Source organism: Scyliorhinus canicula, chromosome 9 (genome assembly GCF_902713615.1).
Source record: "Scyliorhinus canicula chromosome 9, sScyCan1.1, whole genome shotgun sequence".
In the NCBI taxonomy this organism is placed as follows: domain Eukaryota; kingdom Metazoa; phylum Chordata; class Chondrichthyes; order Carcharhiniformes; family Scyliorhinidae; genus Scyliorhinus; species Scyliorhinus canicula.
Genome location: NC_052154.1, coordinates 151,243,243 through 151,266,346, shown reverse-complemented (window position 1 = coordinate 151,266,346; position 23,104 = coordinate 151,243,243). Strand labels below are relative to the sequence as shown.

Below are 23,104 nucleotides of genomic sequence, written 5' to 3'. Positions count from 1 at the left end.
CTTTCCAGAGGTCTGAAAGTACTGCCCCAACCCAGAAAAGGGAAGAACAGAAAAGGTCCTCGGCCCATCGTGTCTACGCTGTCCAGAACCATCACCTAACTGTTTTAATCCCAACTTCGGCACTTGGCCATCAACCTTGTATGCCCTGGGATCGCAAGTGCATATCTAAATACTTTTAAAATGTTATGAGGGTCTCTGCCTCCACCACCCTTTCAGGCAGAGATTTCCAAAATATAACCACCCTCTGGGTGAAAATTTTTACTCGCATCCCCTCTAAACCTCCTGTCCCTTACCTTAAAATCAACCCCCATAGTTATTGATGTCTCCACTAAGAGGAAACATTTCATCCCGTCTACTCTATCTATGCTTCTCAATTTTATACATCTCAATCATGTACCGCTCTCCGTCTGATCTTTTCCAAGGAAAACAATCCAAGTATATCCAATATCCTGGTAAATCTCCTCTGGACCCATTCAAGTGCTATCACATCCCCCTATAAACGTGGATTCCAGAACTGCATACAATACTAGTTATCATAGAATTTACAGTGCAGAAGGAGGCCATTCAGCCCATCGAGTCTGCACCGGCTCTTTGAAAGAGCACCCTACCCAAGCCAACACCTCCAGCCTATCCCCATCACCCAGTAACCCCACCCAACACTAAGGGTAATTTTGGACACTAAGGGCAATTTATCATGGCCAATCTTCCTAACCTGCACATCTTTGGACTGTGGGAGGAAACCGGAGCACCCGGAGAAAACCCACGCAGACATGGGGAGAACGTGCAGACTCCACACAGACAGACAGTGACCCAAGCCAGGAATTGAACCTGGGACCCTGGAGCTGTGAAGAAATTGTGCGAACCACTATGCTACCATGCTGCCCACTGTAGTAGTTGTAGCCTAACCAACATTTTATACAGTTCCAACATAACCTCCCTGCTCTTAAACTCTATGCCTTGGCAAGTAAAGGCAAGTATACCATATGCCTTCTTAACCACTATATACTATACTACCTTAAGGGATTGGTGAAATGAAATGAAAAGAAAATCGCTTATTGTCACAAGTAGGCTTCAAATGAAGTTACTGTGAAAAGCCCCTAGTCGCCACATTCCGGTACCTGTTCAGGGAGGCTGGTACAGGAATTGAACCATGCTTCTGGCCTGCCTTGGCCTGCTTTAAAAGCCAGCTATTTGGCCCCGTGCTAAACCAGCCCAAAGCATGGTGTACATGCATACCAAGATACCTTCTGATCCACGGCGCTTCCCATGGTCCCTACCATTTATCATGCATTCCTTTGCCTTGTTTGTCCTTCCCAAGTGCATCACCTCACTCTTTTCTAGATTGATTCTATTTGCCACTGATCTGCCCAACCCATCTACATCCCCCTGTAACCTAAGGCTATCCGCCCCATGTCAGGAAGAGTTCCTTTTTGGGGTCGAAATGGGCCACGAAGTTGGATGACGGCAGCTGTTGTTTCACTTTCTCAAAGTGTGTTGCCTCCCAAGACTATTTTCAGTACTTCCGCAGTTGTGTGTGTAGTGGGGGGTCAGCAAGGAGGCCAAATTCTTGGCACTACCTTTGACTGTTGAAGGGGATTGGAGGATCGGAGAGGGATTTTCCACATTTTTATTACCTAAAAAAGGTTTTTCACCTCTCCCAAGAGATGGAATGGTCTCTGGTGGTTGAAGGAGTGTGGAGTGGGGGGTGGGGGAAAAGAGTATGTGACACGTGGTCTATATAGTGCAATGCTCAAGGTATCATAGACATGTGGGACAGGCTGGAGGGACATGTGCATCTTTCACTTCTGGAAATTAACCAACTAAATTATAATAATATTTATTGTCACAAGTAGGCTTACATTAACACTGCAATTAAGTTACTGTGAAAAGCCCCGAGTCATCGCATTCCGCACCTGTTTGGGTACAGGGAAAGATAATTGAGAATGTCCAAATTACCTAACAGCACATCTTTTGGGACTTGTTAGAGGAAACCCACACAAACACAAGCAGAACATGCAGACTCCGCACAGACAGTGACCCAAGCCGGGAATCGAACTTTGGACCCTGGCGCTGTGAAGCAACAGTGCTAACCACTGTGCCGCCCTAATTCTGCATAGTCTGAATTGTGCACAAATAACAGCAAAAAACAGAAAAGTGAAATCTCCATTGAGGAAATTGGAGAATGAGGATTGTCTCTGGGCTGCACTAACTCACACACCAGATGCTCGGCACAAAGAGAACGACTTGGTGGAAAAAGACCATCAACCTGGTCCTTATTCAGTAAACAGTATAATCTTGAACACCATAGTCCCATCTGCCAGTAATGCCATTGCTTGGAGTAGACAAAGAAAAGTGACCAATTCAGTAAAAGCCGCTGGAAAATTTCTCTCAAAAACCTACAGGGATCTGGGAGAGACAGATCATTATATTATACTCTAAAGTACCCTGACCAATCTTCTCCCAGGAACCTTGCACGTTCCCCTCAAGGAAGTGTAATGGCATCATACTCATTGCACAGATGGTAATGGGTCGGTGACAAGTCATAGAATAATACATCACATAATACATCACAGAAGGGGACCATTTGGCCCAATATGCCTGTGTCAGCTCTTTGAAAGAGCTATCCAGTTAGTCCCTGTGTTTTCCCCCATTGCTCTGCTAAGCATTCCTTTTCCAGTACATATCTAATTCCATTCTGAAAGTTAAGGAATGAATTACAAGTAAGAAAGGAATTCTGTCCTTTGATCTCCAAAGTTCAGTGACTGAATCCTAAATCCCATGTCAGTAAAACCTAGGTTTGGCTTATTCGGTCACTGTTGAACCATGGCACTTTCAAGACGAATATCTTCAAACTCTGACTAAAAAAGGACATTTCTGAATTGTTCTGAAAATAAATGCCATGGGACAGAGGTTGGGAGTGAAGAACTGGGTGGGGAAACAAGACAGAGATCTTCACTCACCGCTGCATTAAGAGGCTGCATTGGTTGTTGTGTTTCCAACTCTTCAGAAATTCTATTTAATAAATTTAGAGTACCCAATAATTTTTTTTCCCCAATTAAGGGGCAATTTAGCATGGCCAATCCACATGTCCTGCATATCTTTTTGGGTTGTGGGAGTGAGACCCATGGGGAGAACATGCAAACTCCACACGGATAGTGACCCAGGGCCGGGATCAAACTTGGGTCCTCTGAGCCGTGAGTCAGCAGTGCTAATCACTGCGCCACCGTGCCACCCCCTCTACAGAAATTCAATCTCCTGGATGCTGTAAGTAAACCAGTGAAAGAAAATCAACATATGAATTAGGAGCTGCGGGCCACTTAGTCCCTTGAGCCTTCTCCGGAATTCAGTAAGATCACGGGTGACCTAATTTTAACTTCAACTTCACGGTGCCAGGGACCCGGGTTAAATTCCGGCCTTGGCTGATTGCATGGAGTTTGCATGTTCTTCCAGTGTCTTCGAGGGTTTCCTCCCACAGTCCAATATGTGCTGGTTAGGTGGATTGGCAATGCTAAATTGCCCCTTTGTATCCAAAAGGTGTGTAAATTAGGTGGGGTTACAGGGATAGGGCAGGGAAGTGGGCCTAAGTAGGGTGCTCTTTCAGAGGGTCAGTACAGACTCATTGGGCCGAATGGCCTCCGTCTGCACTAAGAATTCTATGGTTCACATTCCTGCCCACTCCTTTCACCGCCGATAACTTTTCACTCCCTTGCTCATCAAGCATCCATCTACTTCTGCCCCAAAGATATTCAAAAACTATGCCTCCTCAATCACCTTTTAAAGGAAGAAAATAAGTCTCTCAACCCCCAGAGAAAGAAATTATCATCTCTGTCTTAAAATGAGTGACTCCTGTACAAGAAAGACGGGTTTCATCTAAACTGGAGGGGCACCGATATCCTGGCTGGGAGGTTTGCTAGAGTCACTCGGGAGGATTTAAACTAATATGGCAGGGGGGGTGGGAAACAGAGCATTAGCTTAAAAGGTGTCATAACTGAAGGGGAAATAGAGAACAAAAATAAGAGAACAGCATCCCCCTCAGCAGAACAAAAAAGCTGACAAGTGTGAGAAGGGAGGTGGCCAATGCAGGACTGAAGGTTTTGTACCTTAATGCGCACAGTATACGGAACAAGGTAAATTAGCTTGTTGCGCACATTGAAATTGGCCGGTACAATGTTGTGGGCGGCGTGGCTGCAAGGGGATCAGGGCCGGGATGCAAATATACAAGGATATGTGTCCTATTGAAAGGACAGGCAGATGGGCAAAGGGGGCAGGGTTGCATTGTTAGTAAGGAATGAAGTTAAATCGATGGCAAGGAGCAATATAGAATCAGAAGGCATAGAATCTGTGGGTAGAGTTGAGGAATCGCAAAGGTAAAAAGACCCTGATGGGAGTTACGTACAGGCCCCCTAGCAGTAGTCAGGATGTGGAGCAGAAAATAAATCAGGAATTAGAGAAAGCATGGAAAAAAGACAATATCACAATAATAATGGAGGCTTCAATATGCATGTGGACTGGGAAAAACCGGTTGGTAATGGATCCCAAGAAAAGGAATTTGTGGAATGCTTAAGAGATGGGTCTTTTCAGCAGCTTGTGGTAGAGCCCACAAAGGAACAGGTAATTCTGGATTTGGTGATGGGTAATGAGGAAGACTTTATTAGGGATCTTAAGGTGAAGGAACCCTTAGGGAGCAGTGACCACAATATGATAGAAAGGGAGAAGCTGGAGTCAGATGTAACAGTATTATAATTAAATAAGGGTAACTACAAAGACACGAGGGAGGAGCTGGCCAGAGTTGATTGGAGAAGGAGACGAGCAGGGAGGACAGTGGAACAGCAATGGCAGGAGTTTTGGGGGGTTATTCGGAAGGCACAGCAGAAATTCATCCCAAGGAGGAGGAAACATGCTAATGGCAGGACAAGGCATTCGTGGTTGACAAGGGAAGTCAAGGACAGCATAAAAGTAAAAGAAAAAGCATACAAAGTGGCAAGGATTAATGGGAATCCAGAGGATTGGAAATCCTTTAAAAGCGGGCAGAGGACAACTAAAAAAGCAATAAGGGGAGAGAAGAGTATGAGTGCAAGCTAGCTAGTAATATAAAAGAAGATAGGAAGAGTTTATTTCAATATATAAAAGTAAGAGAGAGGCAAAAATAGACATTGGACCACTGGAAAATGTGGCTGGAGAAGTAATAATTGTCATAATATCCACTCATGTATATAATGAGATGCAGACAGGCAGTGATTGACACATAGGATGACTAATGAACACACAACACAGAACAACCAATCACCAGACAAGACACCACCACTATTAAGATCACAGGACAGTAAGACTCCCGCTCTTTTCGGGACCCAGACACTGAGACAGTCAGAGTGCACAAGTCAGTGGACATTATTACCATGTGGTAGCTAGTCGGTCTAGTCGAGCCAGTAAGAGGTCGTCAGTAGGATTAGAAGAGTGTCAACCCACAGCTGAACATGTACATCAGTTCATAGTTTAAATAAAACAGTGTTGGATCATATCCGGTGTTAAGACATTTCTTTCTAGCTTCCCTGCATCCAGTTGCAGTCAATGTCGAACCAACCGCCTAACACATCAATATTAGGAAACAAAGAAATGGCAGACGAACTGAAGAGTTACTTTTTGCATCAGTCTTCAAGGTGGAAGACACCATAGAACATAGAACAGTACAGCACAGAACAGGCCCTTCGGCCCTCAATGTTGTGCCGAGCCATGATCACCCTACTCAAACCTACGTATCCACCCTATACCCGTAACCCAACAACCCCCCCCCCCCTTAACCTTACTTTTATTAGGACACTACGGGCAATTTAGCATGGCCAATCCACCTAACCCGCACATCTTTGGACTGTGGGAGGAAACCGGAGTACCCGGAGGAAACCCACGCACACAGGGGGAGGACGTGCAGACTCCACACAGACAGTGACCCAGCCGGGAATCGAACCTGGGACCCTGGAGCTGTGAAGCATTTATGCTAACCACCATGCTACCCTGCTGCCCCTCCAGGAGAATACGGGGACAGAGTGGGTACAGTAGACATCACTAATGAGAAGGTTCTGGGGAAACTGAAAGATCTGAAGGTGGATAAGTCACCTGGACCGGATGGACTACATCCCAGGGTCCTAAAAGAGATAGCCGAGGAGATTGTCGAGGTATTGGTGGTGATCTTTCAGGAATCACTGGAGGTAGGAAGGGTCCCAGAGGACTGGAAAGTGGCTAATGTAACACCATTGCTCAAGGGAAGGAGGCAGAAGACAGGAAATTATAGACCGGTTAGCCTGACTTTGGTCATTGGTACGATTTTAAAGTTTGTTGTTAAAGATGAGATCGTGATTACTTGGAAGTGGATGGTAAATTAGGACGGAGTCAGCATGGCTTTGTCAAAGGGAGATTGTGTCTGACAAATCTGTTAGAGTTCTTTGAGGAAGTAACAAGGAAGTTAGACAAAGGAGAACCAGTGGACGTGATTTATTTAGATTTCCAGAAGGCCTTTGACAAGGTGCCGCATAGGAGATTGTTAAATAAGTTAAAAGACCATGGTGTCAAGGGGAAGATCCTGGCATGGATAGAGGATTGGCTGACTGGCAGTATGCAGAGAGTGGTGATTAAGGGGTCCTTTTCAGGGTGGCAGCCGGTGACTAGTGGTGTGCCTCAGAGGTCTGTGCTAGGACCACAACTTTTCACAATATACATTAATGATCTGGAAGAAGGTACTGAAGGCACTGTTGCTAAGTTTGCAGATGATACAAAGATCTGTAGAGGGCCACGTAGTATTGAGAGGAAGCAAGGGGGCTGCAGAAGGATTTGGACAGGCTAGGAGAGTGGGCAATGAAGTGGCAAATGAAATACAATGTGGAAAAGTGTGAGGTTATGCACTTTGGAAGGAGGAATCTAGGCATAGGCTATTTTCTAAATAGAGAAATGCTCAGGAAATCAGAAGCACAAAGGGACTTGGGAGTCCTTGTTCACAATTCTCAAAGTTCAAGTGTAGGTTCAGTCAGCAGTTAAGAAGGTGTGGTGAATGGATTCACCATAAGTTGTCTTTATAATACTGTGGACTATGGCCAGGGAATGGTAATATGATCTCCTTCATGTATTGTACTGGAACCCTGGTGGGTTCCGCACCCCCCCCCCCCCTCCCCCAACCCACTCCCCCGGGGGCGGTATATAGACCGGCCGCCTGTGGGCTGCGCTCATTGTTACAGCTGTCACAGGCAGGCAAGTTCTTGGATAATAAAGCCTATGTTCACTCGCTCTCATCGTCTTGTAGTGAATTGATGGTATATCAGAAGGCATTCATGTCACGAGGGTGAGAATACAAGACCAGGGATGTACATCTGAGGCTGCATAAGGCTCTGGTCAGATCACATTTGGAGTATTGTGAGCAGTTTTGGGCCCCGTATCTATGGAAGGATGTGCTGGCTTTGGAGAGGGTCCAGAGGAGGTTCACAAGAATGATCACTGGAATAAACAGCTTGTCGTATGAAGAACGGTTGAGGACTCAGGGTCTGTACTCGTTGGAGTTTAGAAGGGTGAGGGGGAGATCTTATTGAAACTTAGAAGATACTGTGAGGCCTGGATAGAGTGGACATGGAGGTGATGTTTCTGCTTCTAGGAGAAACTAGAACCAGAGGACACCATCTCAGACTAAAGGGACGATACTTTAAAACAGAGATGAGGAGAAATTTCTTCAGCCAGAGGGTGGTGAATCTGTGGAACACTTGCCACAAAAGGCTGTGGAGGCCAATTCACTGAGTGTTTTTAAGAGAGAGGCCAGATAGGTTATTGATTAATAAGGGGATCAGGGGTTATGGGGAGAAGGTAGAAGAATGGGGATGAGAAAAATATCAGGCATGATTGAATGGCGAAGCAGACGCGAAAGGCTGAGTGGCCTAATTCTGCTCCTACGTCTTATGGTGTTATGCTCCCTACTTCTAGATTCTCCCACAAGAGGAAACATCCTTTCCATATCCACCCTGTCAAGTCTCTTCAGGATATGTTTCAATCAACAGCAGATTTAAAAAAAAGACTTTTGGTTCAATTTTCTTCGAACACTGTCAATTATTCGTGAGAAAAAGTTTGGAGATGGGCAAATTTTGGGATGCAGGATGTAATGTGATCAAACCTCCAGGAATACGTCCAGCCAAAGTTGGCAACTCTGATGTGTATGACTCACATCATATATTATGACAAAATAAGAATAGTACGAATTGATAATTATGGATGGCACAAAAACACGTGCAGAATTTGATCCATGTTGAATATTCAGACTGAGGCATGAATGGATCTAAATAACAGTTTATAAAACAGTGAGGCTGCACATTAATGGCACAGTAATTAACTGGAGCTATAATAGGCTTTATTTTGGAAATCATTAGTTCCCAAATGCTCAATACCAACGACTTGCCAATATACAATTGAGTTTCCTTTTGATCACAGCTGCTAAACGTTACAACCAATCAGCAATGTTAACCCTTCGCTACCCAGAGGTTTTTGTCACTCACGAGGAACTTGGAAATTCCTATTTTGGGGCCAGCTTCTCAGTTTGGTTTGTGATTTCCACAAGGTCGCTGGTTTAGCACAGTAGGCTTTACAGCTGGCTTGTAATGCAGAACAGGGCAGCAGTGCAGGTTCAATTCCCGTGCAGGCCTCCCCGAACAGGCATCGGAATGTGGCAACTAGTAACTTCATTGAAGTCTACTTGTAACAATAAGTTATAATAATAGTGTGTTGTGCATGTCCCTAGATATTAGAGGCCAAAGTGATAAATACAAAAAAAAACAACGCCTACAAATATGTCACCTTCATTGATCAGCTGCCAACTATAAACCATTTGCTCTCTTTTAACCATCAACTTGCCTGACCACCTTCAAGGGTTTGTGTATATGGATAGCATATATGTTCATCTACTACACCTTTCAAAACCTCGCTATTGATATATAGCGCACTATCTTTCAATATTAGTCCTTCAAAGCTTTACAATTTTTCATTGAATGATGTTGCTTGCTGCCTTTTCACCATCCAGTCTATGGCATGCTGCAGCCTATACAGTATCCTCATCACTACCTACTACTTGCTAAATATGGCAGCATCTGCAAACTTTATAATGTTGCTCCCTATATCTGGGTCTAAGACCATAAGAAATAGGAACAGGAGTTGGCCATTCAGCCCTTCAAGCCTGCTCCACCATTTATTCCGATCATGGTTGATCTAACACTCACCATGTCCACTTTCCTGCCATTCTCCACGACCCTTAATTCCCCTACTGATAAAAACTATTGATCTCAGCCTTGAAAATGTTCAAGGACTCGGCCGCCACAGCTTCCCAGAGTAAAGAATTCCAAAGATTCACCACTCTTTGAGAGAGTCTAGGCCATTTATAAAAGTTGGAAAGAGTACTTGACTTAAACTGGCCCTCGGGGAACATTACTGCAAACCAATCTGAAACCATTAATTTGCCACCTGCCATTGTTATCTGTGGCACATTCCAAAAAGGGTTTTATAGTTAATTCAGATAATTTGAAGTTTAGTCTGTGGTGTAATGGAGGAAATACACAAGTTAATTTGTGCACGGTTAAGGTCCCACAAACAGGAACGTGATCATGACCAAATCATCTGTCTTTGTGAGATTGATGGCAGGATAAATGTTTGCATAATTGCTTTACTCTTCTTTGAAGTTGTCCCATTGGATCTTTGATATCTACTTGACAGGACAGACGGAGCCTCAGTTTAACTTCTTATCTGAAAGAAATCATCTCTGACAGTCCAGTGCTCGCTTGTCAGCCTAGATGACATGCTCGGAAATGGGATTTGAATGCATAACCTTCTGAGCAGAGGTGCAAATTCTACCGCAAAGCGATTGCAGATGCTATATCTAGTGTTGGAAACTCTGGTTGGACCATAATCCAGGATGATAAACTGCAAGAACCCCACTCCACTTCACACCCACATTTCCATGATAGACACCATTATTAATTGCTTGCTCCATGATACCCACAATCCTCCATGCTCCATTAATAGGTCCATGCATTGTGTGCATTTTTATGTAAAGCGCTGAGACATTGCCTTCTTCGTGGTTGGGACCTCAACACAGGCACCCCATCAATCACATTAAACATTCGCTGCCTCCACCACCAGTGTACCATGGCAGTAATGCATACATCTAAAAGATACGTCGTCGAGGCCCCGTTGACTGTACCTTCCTAAACCAGAACCTCTGCTGCTCAGAAGGACACATGCAGGAGGCACTTGGGAACACCACCACCTGCAACTTCCCCTTCAAGCCACACATGATCCTGATTTAACTATAGAGCGGTTTGCTCATTGTTGCTGTGTCAAAATCTTGGAACTCCCTCTCTAATTGCACTGTGGGAGGTATCTACACCACATGGACTGCAGCTGTTGAAGGTGTGGGCAGCACGGTAGCATTGTGGTTAGCACAATTGCTTCACAACTCCAGGGTCCCAGGTTCGATTCCCTGCTTGGGTCACTGTCTGTACGGAGTCTGCACATTCTCCCTGTCTGTGCGTGGGTTTCCTCCAGGTGCTCCGGTTTCCTCCCACAGTCCAAAGATGTGCAGGTTAGGTGGATTGGTCATGCTAATTTGCCCTTAGTGTCCAAAATTGCCCTTAGTGTTGGGTGAGGTTACTGGATTATGGGGATAGGGTGGGGTCGTGGGCTTGGGTAGGGTGCTCTTTCCAAGAGCCGGTGCAGACTCGATGGGCCTAATGGCCTCCTTCTGCACTGTAAATTCTATGTCTATGTGGCACACCACCATCATCTCAAGAGGCAATACATCCTGTTTTTTTGCCAACCATGCTCACATCCAATGTACAAATACAAAAATGCAAGTACATGCCCTTCCTGAGTTCAACAGCTCAGCCCACATCAAATACTGCAGCTACTCACTTAGCCACTGGTGGAGCTCTACATGATGAAATATATTTTTTTAAAGCCTAAACTTAAATCATCTACTGCCTCATTCACAAAAATGGTCAGGTACCAGATCTTAAAAATGCTCAGTAAAGAAACAGAGGGTAAAGAAACGATTAAGCAGATGTCTATCCTTTGCCTTTTAATACAATGACACAGCTACAAAAAAAACTGCACAGTGGCACAAAGTAAAAGAAATTACTTTAATTATTTAGGCTTCTTAAATTATTAAGACATCAACTATGGAAATGGGACACTATAGCACGAGTTCCCTATTGCCAGCTTAATGATTAAACACCTCCTACAAAGAGCAAAATAGTCTAACTTACATTAACCCAGTACACCTACAAAAACTTGCTTCACCTTGAAACACTGAACGGTATGTGGGCAGAGTTAGACATCCACCCGGGGCTGTAACGTTAAAACAGCAGACAGTGGAAATCTGGCACCCATTATGTTACGCAAAACAAAAAAAAAAGAAAAATCTTCCCTCCCCCCCCGGACAAATTTTTATCGCAAAACGGACTCGTTGCTGAATCGGTCATTTTTAACACAGGGTTGGAATTAAATAGTAACCCATGCAGTGGTGTAAAACAAGCTGGTCATTTGCGGGCTGCTGTCTCTTGTGCTGTGGAACTGATGTGCACCAGTTTTGGTGCATTCACGTGTCGACAGATAGCAAGTCGCTGAGATGTTTTTTGTTTTGAGTAGGGGGTTGGGTGTAGAGGGTTTGTGGGAAAAGAGCAATGGCCCTTCCCACCGGCCCCTTGCTTTCAATTACAATCTCAGGAAGGCAGGATGAAAAACAGAGTTCGGATGATGTGTTTTTCAGATCTAGCATCGGGCAACAACTGACACTGCAGAGGAAATAAAAGTTAAATCCAATTTCCTCAGTGGGTATTTTAACGAGGGGCTTGTGCCTTTAAAACACAGCGTTACTTAAAAGGGTTGTTTTCACTAGAGGAGAAAGAGAGAAATATTAAACCGCATAATCCAGTCCAGGAAACTTTCCAACAAGTTACCTCTAGATTCCAGGGTTATTCTGGAAAGGGTAAAGCAGAGCATAATGTCCAACAGCAGTAATACATATAAAAGGTAAAAATGGAACGAGACATCTTACTGGTTAAAGGAGGGTTATACGATCAAGAGAAACTTCACCCCAGCGTTAAACCAAATATCTAAACCACTAAAAAAAAAGGCGACTAATTCAGAGTTAAAAGCAATCGCAAGTCAGCAATTCACAAATGCAATCATTTACACAAAGTTAATTTGTAAAACCTTAGACAAAAAAAACAATCGATTCAAAAAAAATAGGTTTGCAATCAAAATCCCATTTAGAAAAATCAATTAAAATGCACAAACTAAAATTATTTGCAAAACTTAACTGCATTTTTAAATGGACAAAATACATTTGCAAAATGTAAAGTTAAATTCAAGCATCAGGGTAGCTAAGTGGAAGCGGGGGGGGGGGGGGGGAGAGACTTTTCGTACAAGTCGCAATGTAAATCAAAAAGGGTCAATTACAGTCAGGGGGGTGGGGAAAGCAACTTTCTGCTCACTTTCCCTCATGAATTCAGTGACTTTGTGGCGAGTGAATGGTCCTCACCTGTCCCCGTCACTCGCTGTAACCCGAGACGCTTCAAATCCGCTGCACGAACTTGCCTCGAGTCCAGAAGAGCGAGGAATCTAATCTGCAGCAGTCCACTGTTCCCAAACTCTCATTTCCCTCTCTTGTCAGTCTCCATGAGTTGGCAGGAGTCCCGTGAGGGGCGTGTCATGTGATGAAACAATCCCTGACAAAAGGGGCGTTGCTTTCGCACACAATAATAACAGTGCTGGGTCAGATTGTTGTATCACATCTCAGCTCCTGCCAGCACACGTTCCTTTTCTCCCTCCCTCCCAAAAGATAAGAGACATTTGTTTGGGGTCTTCCTTGGCCCTGCCACGCTGCCTGCCTTGACACTCAATTCAGCAAACTTTTCCTATAGAATATCGGATAGACTGATTTATTCTGGCTCCTGCCACTGATTCAATCCTCTCCTAGGCCACTTGTCGAAGGCTGAATTATATAGTTTGCCACCTTGGTGTGCTCCTTGACCCCTCAGTTGAGTTGGTGATCCGATATCTGCTCCATCACCCAGATCATAAGCTCCATATCATCGCCCATGCCTGCCTCAGGCTTTGTCTTGTGATACTGAACCCCCTTATCTGTACCCCTGTCACGATCAGACATGGCCCTCTCTGGCTGGTTTCCCATTCTGCACACACATGGGGCCATCTGACACACCCATGTCCTAACTCACACAAAGTCCCATTCACTCATCACCTCTGTACAGCTCGCTGACCGACAATTCCTTTCACTCCCTCAACACTTCAGAATTAAAACTGTCATTGTAGCGTAAGTAGCCTCATTTCTCCCTGTTTGTTTAATCCTCTACAACTCTCCCCCAAACTCTCTACTCCTCCAACTTTGTCCTGCTCTCAATTCCTTTGCTCAATCATTGGTGACCAATTGCTTTAGGTCTGTAATGAGCCATAGTCCATGAGGGAACATAGGCATCTCTCTCTGTAGCAAAGTGAGAGACAAGTTATACAGCTTGAGGAACATCATTCCACATCAAGCATAGGCAAGGTAAGGAGGTAGTCCACCCTGAGTTGGTACAGAGATTGAACCCATGCTGTTCGTGTTACTTTTGCACATTCTAGCCATTGGACCAATTGACCACCATCTGAGCATTGGAATTTCCTCGCTAAAGCTCTGCAGTCTCGGTCCCTCTCAGGTCCTTTGAGGCATGGTTTGAAACCTAACACATTGCTCAAGCTCTTGGTCACCTGTCTTAATAAACAGTTTTGTATCTCAGTGACAAATGTTGAGTGATAATCGCTCTTGTGAAACAGGTTGGAATGTTTTACCACATTAAAGGCATGGCATAGTCACAGTTTCTTTTCATAATCATAGATTTTACAGAGCAGAAGGATGCCATTTGGCCCATCGAGTCTGCACCGGCTCTTGGAAAGAGCACCCCACTTAAGCCCACACCTCCAACCTATTACCATAAACCAGTAACCCCACCTAACCTAAGGGCAATTGATCATGGCCAACCCACCTAACCTGCACATCTTTGGACTCTGGGAGAAAACCGGAGCACCCGGAGGAAACCCAAACAGACAAGGGGAGAACATGCAGACTCCACACAGGCAGTGACCCCATGCCGGGAATCGAACCTGGGACCCTGGAGCTGTGAAGCAACTGTGCTAACCACTGTGCTACCACGTCCCGCTGTTGTTGTTGTCAATGAGGATATGAGAAGCAGTTGAGGACTCTGGGTCTATACTCGTTGTTTCGAAGGAAGAGGGCGTACCTTATTGAAACTTGCAGGATACTGAGAGGCCTAGATAGAGTGGACGTGGCAAGGATGTTTCCATTCGGAGAAAAACATAGACCCCAAGGGCACAGCTTCAGACTGAAGGGACGATCCTTTTAAACAGAAATGAGGAAAACTTTCTTCAGCCAGAGTGGTAAATCATAGAATCTCAACAGTACAAAAAGAGTTCCGGTGAATGAGAGGAGGAGGCCGGGATCCTCATGAGTAAGGTGGAGGGACACGAGGCACTCCACAAGAAGTGGCAGGAACGCTTCGAGGAGCTTGATCACTGCATGAGGCGGAAAAATCTGCGGATCTTGGGCCTTGCGGAGGGGCTGGAGGGGTCGGACCTGACAACCTACGTGGCTACGATGCTGAACTCGCTAGTGGGGGCCGGGTCTTTCCATCTGCCCTTGGAGCTGGAGGGAGCACACAGAGTACTGGCCAGGAGGCCTAAGGAGAATGAACCCCTGCGTGCGGTGCTGGTGAGGTTCCACCGGTTCAGTGATCGGGAGTGTGTGCTGCGCTGGGCCAAGAAGGTGAAGAGCAGCAACTGGGAGAATGGGGTAGTACGGATCTACCAGGATTGGAGTGCGGAGGTGGCTAAGCGGCGGTCCGGGTTTAATCGGACGAAAGAGGTGCTTTACAAGAAAAAGATAAAGTTTGGAATGTTGCAGCCTGCGCGCCTGTGGGTAACTTATTCGGACCGGCATTATTATTTCGATTCCCCGGAGGAGGCGTGGGTGCCATGGCAACGGTGCCGTTGCCGCTCTCCCCTAAGAGGTTTACCACGAGCCCGGTGGTGGCGGCGACCCTAAGAATCTGGGGACATTGGAGACGGCATAGGGGGGAAACAGGGGGCTCGATGGAGGCTCCATTGGGTGGCAATCATCGGTTTATCCCAGGGAACAGGGATGGGGGATTTAGGGGGTGGCAAAGGGTGGGCATCAGTAAATTGAGGGACCTGTTTATTGGCGGGAGGTTTGCGGGCCTGGGGGAACTGGAAGATAAATTTGGGCTTCCCCAAGGGAACATGTTCAGATACTTGCAGGTAAAGGCGTTTGCTAGGCGACAGGTAGAGGGATTCGCTTTGCTGCCCTCGCGGACGATGGACAGAGTGCTTTTGGGGGTGTGGGTCGGAGAAGGGAAGGTGTCTGACATCTAAAAGGTAATGCAGGAGGTGGAGGAGTCGTCAGTGGAAGAGCTGAAGGCTAAATGGGAGGAGGAACCCAGGGAGCAGATAGAGGACGGGACTTGGGCGGATGCCTTGGAGATAGTCAACTCTTCCTCCTCATGTGCGAGGCTTAGTCTCATTCAATTTAAGGTGCTGCACCGGGCCCACATGTCCGGGACTAGGATGAGTAGGTTCTTTGGGGGTGAGGACAGGTGCACCAGATGTTCGGGGAGTCCAGCGAACCACGCCCATATGTTCTGGGCATGCCCAGCACTGGAAGAATTCTGGAAGTGGGTGGCGGGGACGGTGTCGAGGGTGGTTGGATCCAGGGTCAAACCAGGGTGGGGACTCGCGATTTTTGGAGTTGCGGTAGAGCCGGGAGTGCAGGAGGCGAAAGAGGCCGGTGTCCTGGCCTTTGCGTCCCTAGTATCCCAACGAAGGATCTTGCTGCAGTGGAAGGATGCGTGGCCCCCAAGTGTGGAGACCTGGATCAGTGACATGGCGGGATTTATAAAATTGGAAAGGGTCAAATTTGCCCTGAGAGGATCAATACAAGGGTTCTATAAACGATGACAGCCTTTTCTGGACTTCCTGGCTCAAAGATAGGTATCTTGGTCAATAGCAGCAGCAACCCGGGGAGGGGGGTGGGGGTGGGGGGGGGGGGGGGGGGGGTGGGGTGGTAAGGGGGGTTGTTCCTTATTGTCGTTTCTATTATGTAACTTAATATTGTGTTAATTTGCGTTGTTGTTAAAATGCTGTGTTGTTCATGGAGGTGGGGCGAATGTTTATGATTGCTAATATTATTGTTATTTTTGGTATTTTATTATGGTTCGTTGTTGTTGTATAAATTCAAAATTTTTCAATAAAAATTATTTTTAAAAAACAGTACAAAAAGAGGCCATTCAGACCGTTGGTTCTGTACCGACCCTTTGAAAGACCATCCTACCTAAGCCCAATTCCCTGCCCTATAAACTCAACCTAAAGGGCAATTTAGCATGTCCAAACCACCTAACCTGAACACTTTTGGACTGTGGGAGGAAGCTGGAGCACCTGAAGGAAACTCACGCAGACACAGAGAGAACGTGTAAATTCCACACAGAATATATGGAACTCTTTGTCGCAGAAGGCTATGGAGGCGATATCACTGAATGTCTTTTAGACAGAGATAGATATGTTATTGGTTAATAAGGGGATCAGGGGTTATGGGAAGAAGGCAGGAGAATGGGGATGAGAAACAGATCAGCCATTATTCAATGGTGGAGCAGACTCAATGGGCCGAATGGCTTAATTCTGCACATGTCTTATGCTATAAATGAAACAAGGATCAAAAATTCAGCTTTCAAAGTCCAAGTGTGGTTTAACGTCACCACAGAACCACCTTTAACCCCAACAGCCCACTAAAATGTGATTATGCCTCCAGCAATGATCTCGTGAATGGGCTTTGAAATGCTTTAATCACAACCCAAACTGTACATGTTGAAATACATTCCTGCTGTCTAATGCTAAAGAAATGTAAAAATCTAAACAGAAACAAACACTTAAGTTCCAGAAGGAGGCATTTACTTTAAAAAAAAAATTTCCAATTAAGGGGCAATTTAGCATGTCCAATTCATCTAAGGCCTCCGTACCCGGTGGGTACCACTGGGGTTGGGGTGCTTTATTGGCCCATTTAATTGCACTCTTATTTGATGTTTATAAGTTTCTGTTAATCTTTGTTATGTTCGGGCAGTGCCCGTAACAGGAGCAGCCCTTTTTTGCTTTGTCCCTCAGTTTGTTTCCTTCTTTTGTTTTGTTGGTGAACCTCAAAAGAGTGGCCAATCCACCTACCCTGCATATCTTTTGGGTTGTGGAGAAGGGCTGGTTTAGCACACGGCTAAATCGCTGACTTTGAAAGTAGACCAAGGCAGGCCAACAGCATGGTTCAATTCCCGTACCAGCCTTCCCGAACAGGTGCCGGAATGTGGCGACTAGGGCTTTTCACAGTAACTTCATTTGAAGCCTATTTGTGGCAATAAGCGATTTTCATTTCATTCACACAGACACGGAGAGAATGTGTAAACTCCACACGGACGGTGTCCCAGGGCTGGGATTGAACCCGGGTCCTTGGCGCCATGAGGCAGCAGTGCTAACCACTGCATCACCATGCCTGCCCTAAGGAGGCATTTTCTTTTGCACATTTCATTGCATTTACATTCAACACCAAGAAATAAGTTTCATTTATGTAACACCATGTATGAGGATCTTCCAAAACACTTCACAGTTATGTAAGTACTTTTGCGGAACCCTCACTCTTGTCCCACAGGGTGGCAGATAAATTTTGTACAAGATAGTCCAGAACTTCCAATTTTGTTTGATAATGCTGTTAAGCACCTCAGGCATTTTACTATGCTATAGGTGCTGAATAAATGTAAGGATTTCCAGAGCTTAGAACCCAGGTCGCTGAAGGCTGCCAATGATGAAACAATGGAAATCGGGGTTGTGCAAGGGGCCAGGATTGGAGCAGCATAAAGATCTCAGAAGTTATAGGGCAGGAATTGATTGGTAAAAGGGGCTATGCCACGGCCCAGTGAAGTTAGCAACCATGGAAAGAGCTGGGTAAGAACAAAATGATGTCCTGGCCTTCTTGTTTGAGCTGCAATCCTGTACAACCATAAAAATACAATGTTCACAAAGTTGTGGAAACCTTCAAAGAATGGACATATACCCAGATATTATTGTCGATGAGATAAGGGCAGAGGGATGTCAGTGCAGTGATATCTTGTCTTGGTGATTGATAGACAGGTTTAGACATATTTCAGATAGTGACATCTGTTTACAGTCTCTCACACTTTAACTCCGCTCCCTCTCAAAACACAAACTGCTGTGTCCTTTCAAAGGTTCCACAGTTTTGGACAAGCTGACATTTTTTGCAAAATAGTTTGAAATTAGTTCCTTAAACTCTCCTGGGTGATTATGACTCTGGGTCATAAAACAAGTGAACCTGGCTATTAAACACCTTGCTCCAAGTTAATTCCAGTAGGTTCTGTCATAGAGGGGAGAAGTTTATTTTTTAAAAATGGGAAGCTGGGGGATATTCTCATCGCACAGCTTTGGGTGTGGTAGCTGACAGTGTTGGTTGATCTTTATGTGAAATACATATCTGCAGAAAACAAATGTCCTTGCTATCTTCTACTGTACAGGAGACCATTCAGCTCCTTCAGCCTGTTTGCCATTCCATTCGATCCTGCCTGCTCTGTACCTCAACAGCATTGAAATTACAGGAAGCTCAGTGTTACGCCTACAGACTGAATTTTTTGAAATTAATTCATGGGATGTGAAGCCTATGATCAGTTGGTAGAGGTGGAGAGGAGCAATGAGAATGGAAACTGGTTGGGGAACATTGAATTTCCAACCACAGATGATCATGAATTGGAAATTAAAGTATTTACTGATCACTGATTGATGCCTTACAATCCTGAAGAGTCATTTGGCAAGATCCTGATCATCCAAACAATTTCCTTTGCCCTAAGAGTGTATACTTGTCCATTCCTAATTGCCCTTGAGAAGGAGGTGGTGAATTGCCTTCTTGAATTGCTGCAGTCTATCCGATATAGCTGCATCCGTAGTGCTGTTAGAGAGGGAGTTCCAGGATTTTGATCCAGTGACAGTGAAGGAATGGGGATATCTTCCCAAGTCAGGTTGGTGAGCGGCTTGGATGGGAACTTCCAGGTGATGATGTTCCCAGGTGTCTGCTGTCTTTGTCCTCATAGGTGGTAGCGGTCTTGTGTTTGGAAGGTGCTGTCTAAGGAGGCTTGGTGAGTTCCTGCAGTGCATCGTGGTACACACTACTGTGGGTTGGTGGTGGATGGAGTGAATGTTTGTGGAAGGAATGCCAATGCATGTCCTGGATGGTGTCAAGCTTTTTGATTGTTGTTGGAACTGCACTTACTCAAGCAAGGGGAGAGTATTTCATCACACTCCTGACTTGTAACATGTTGAAGTGGACAGGCTTTGGGGAGTCAGGAGGTGAGTTACTTGCCGCAGGATTCCTAACCTTTGGCCTGCTCTGGTAGCCATATATGACTAGTCCAGTTCAGTTTCTGGTCAATGGTAACCCCCAGGATGTTAAAGTGGGGTGGGGGGAGGGGGGGGGGGGAGAGAGGGGGGATTCCATGATGGTAATGCCATTCAAAGTCAAGGGGTAATTGTTAGATCCTCTCTTGCCGGAGATGGTTATTACCCCATCCTTGTGTGGCATGAATTTTACTTGCTACTTGTCAGCCCAAGTCTGGATATTGTCCAGGTTTTGCTGACCTGGACAAGGACTGCTTCAGCATCTGTGGAGTCTCGAATGGTGCTGAACATTGTGCTATCATCAGTGAGCAATCGCATTTCCGACCTCATGATGGAGGAAGGTCATTGATGAAGCAGCTGAAGATGGTTGTGTTGTTACACTACCCTGAGAAACTCCTGCAGTAATGTACTTGAACTGAGATGATTAACATCCAACAACCACAATAATCTTCCTTTGTGCTATGTGTAACTGAGCATTTTGGCGGGAAGAATAAAAAAGAAGCTTATTATCTAAATGATGAGACATTGCAAAGATCTGAGTTGCAGAGTGATCTGGGTGTCCTTGCGTATTAATCACAAAAGGGTAGGTACAGCAAGTCATTAGGAAAGCTAATAGAATGTTATTATTTACTGTGAAGGGAATTGATTACAAAAGTAGGGAGGTCATGCTTTAGTTGTACAGGGCATTGGTGAAGTCACATCTGGAGTATTATGCGCAGTATTGGTCTTCTTGTTTTTATTTTATTTTTTAATTAAGGGGAAATTTAGCATGGCCAATCCACCTATCCTGCACATCTTTGGGTTGTGGGGGCAAGACCCACGCAGACACAGGGAAAAAATGCAATATCCACACGGACAGTGACCTGGGGCTGAGATCGAACCCAGGTCCTCGTGGCTACAAACGAGGTCACGTAGCGGGAATGTGGGCAGAGCACAAATGTTGAAACAAAAGACAAAATGCTGGAAAATCTCAGCAAGTCTGGCAGCATCTGTAGGGAGAGAAAAGAGCTAATGTTTCGAGTCCGATGACTCTTTGTCAAAGCACAAATGTTTTTTTTGCACAAATGTTGAAGTAGCTCCTTTCTGTCAGTGATTTGGGAGCCCACAACATTTACATGCTGTCAGAAGTTGGCAGTATGATCAACTCACCTTTGATGAAAATAGTGTGGATGGTCAGGAAAAGTTTGAGATGGAGTGGCGGACCTATTGTGTTGCTGCTATGTTTAGTGCAAATGTCCTCTAGTACGACTTACTACCAACTGCCGAATCTCTTGAGGCACATGGTGTCGCTATCGCCACCTGCTGGTCGGCATGCTGGTCGGAGGTCATATTCCAATTAAGGGGCAATTTAGCATGGCCAGTCCACCTAGCCTGCACATCTTTGGGTTGTGGGGGCGAAACCCACGCAAACACCGGGAGAATGTGCAAACTCCACACAGACATTGACCCAGAGCCAGGCTCGAACCTGGGGCCTCGGCGCCGTGAGGCAGAAATGCTAACCGCTGCACCACCATGCTGCCCATTGACAGATAACTATGTACATTGATGTGCACATGCATATCACTACAATCCCCACTTCTGACCTTATCATAGAATCATAAAATGTGTTTTTAATTTTTAATTTTTTGTTAAATTTAGTGTACCCAATTCATTTTTTTCCAATTAAGGGGCAATTTAGCATGCTCAATCCACCTACCTTGCACATTTTGGGTTGTGGGGGTGAAACCCACGCAAACACGGGGAGAATGTGCAAACACCACACGGACAGTGACCCAGAGCCGGGATCGAACCTGGGACCTCGTCATTGTGAGGCAACAGGGCTAACTCACTGCGCCACTGTGTTGCTCTATAGAATCATAGAATATACAGTGCTGAAGGAGGCCATTCACCCCATCGAGTCTGCACCAGCCCTTGGAAAGAGCACCCTACCTAAGCCCACACCTCCAGCCTATCCCCACAACCCAATAACCCCACTTAACCTTTTTTGGACACAAAGGGCAATTTAGCATGGCCAATCCGCCTAACCTGCACATGTTTGGACTGTGGGAGCAAACCTACGCAGACACGGGGAGAACGTGCAGACTCCGCACAGACAGTGACCCAAGCCAAGCTGAAGATGATTGTGCCTAAGGTGAGGTGCCTATTGTGCTTATGATTGTTCTCTGAGGAACTCCTGCAGTGATGATTGACATCCAACAACACAATCAGTTTCCTTTGTGCCAACTATGACTCCAGCAGGTGGAGTGCTGTCCTCCTGATTCCCATAGTTCAGGTACACTGAGGGAGAATTCAGAATGTCCAAATGACCAAACAACACATCTTTTAGGACTTGCGGGAGGAAACAAGAGCGCCCGAAGGAAACCCACGCAGGCACATGGAGAACATGCAAACTCCACACACACAGTGGACCAAACGGGGAATCGAACCTGGGACCCTGGAGCTGTGAAGCAACAGTGCTACCCACTGTGCAACCGTGCTGCCCTGTCATCAAGAGTAATAGGTTTCTCATTGCAAAACTTCTACCTTGCTCACGCATTTCCCCAAAACTTTTCAACTTCCAAATTCTTGTGGAATGTTTCTCTTTCAGTGATCCACTCTTGGTGAGCCTGGCTTATTTTAGGGATGTCATGTCAATGGTCAGCCTATAAATTCCAGGATGGTTATAAATGTCTTGTGTGCATTATCAAACATCTATAAGTCATTCATTAGTTCTGTGTACATGGTCCTGGTGTTCCAGTTTGCCAATTGATGAGTTGACATCTTCTTTTTGTTTATTTTGTTATTTTATTTTTTGAGCGAAGACTCTGAGCTCCAAGCTCCCGTTGAAACAGATGGACCATGGCAGGTCAGAATCTTACTAGTTGGGAGCTGCCCAACTTGAGATTGGTGGTGGCTGACTAGATGGCCTTTCAACTGTCAGAGACAGCCCATTACACCCACTCTGGAATTCGAAGTTTAATGATGACCATGAAAACATCGTGGATTGTTGTAAAAACCCATCTTGAGCACTAATGTCCGTTAGGGATATAAACCTGCTTTCTTACCTGGTCTGACCTACATGTGACTCCAGACCCACAGCAATGTGGCTGAGACTTAAATGCTCTCTGACATCTCCCAGCAAGCCAATCAGTTACAATCAACTGCTACGAAGGAATGAAACTGGAGCACCCGGCATTGACCTAGGCCCTGGAAACGACAACGGCAAACCCAACCCTGCCAACCCTGCAAACCCCTCCTGACTAACATCTGGGGGCTTGTGCCAAAATCGGGAGAGCTGTCTCGCAGACTAGTCAAGCAACAGCCTGAATTGGTCATAAACATGGATTCATACCTTACAGATAATGCCCCAGACACAACTATCACCATTCCTGGGTATGTAACCGGCAGGACAGACCCAGCAGAGATGGCAGCACAGTGGTATACAGTCAGGGTGGAGTTGCCCTCAACGTCGACTCTGGACCCCATGAATTCTCATTGCACCAGGTCAAATAAGGGCAAGGGAACCTCCTGCTGATTACCATGTACCATCCCCCCTCAGCTGATGAATCAGTACTCCTCCATG

At 45.6% G+C, this 23,104-nt stretch overlaps 1 protein-coding gene across 3 annotated transcripts in view; it reads right to left on the bottom strand.

Annotated features, from left to right (window-relative positions):
- LOC119971787 (liprin-beta-2-like) overlaps window positions 1-12,671 on the bottom strand; it is a 354,279-nt gene extending 341,608 nt beyond the window's left edge. For 2 of the 3 annotated variants that reach the window (XM_038807902.1, XM_038807904.1), the window contains exon 1: window positions 12,557-12,671. The gene's annotated coding sequence lies outside the window, so the exon portion shown is untranslated. The remainder of the gene's footprint in view (window positions 1-12,556) is intronic. The other variant, XM_038807906.1, reaches the window with a different exon arrangement.
- Between the last annotated feature and the right edge of the window lie 10,433 nt (window positions 12,672-23,104).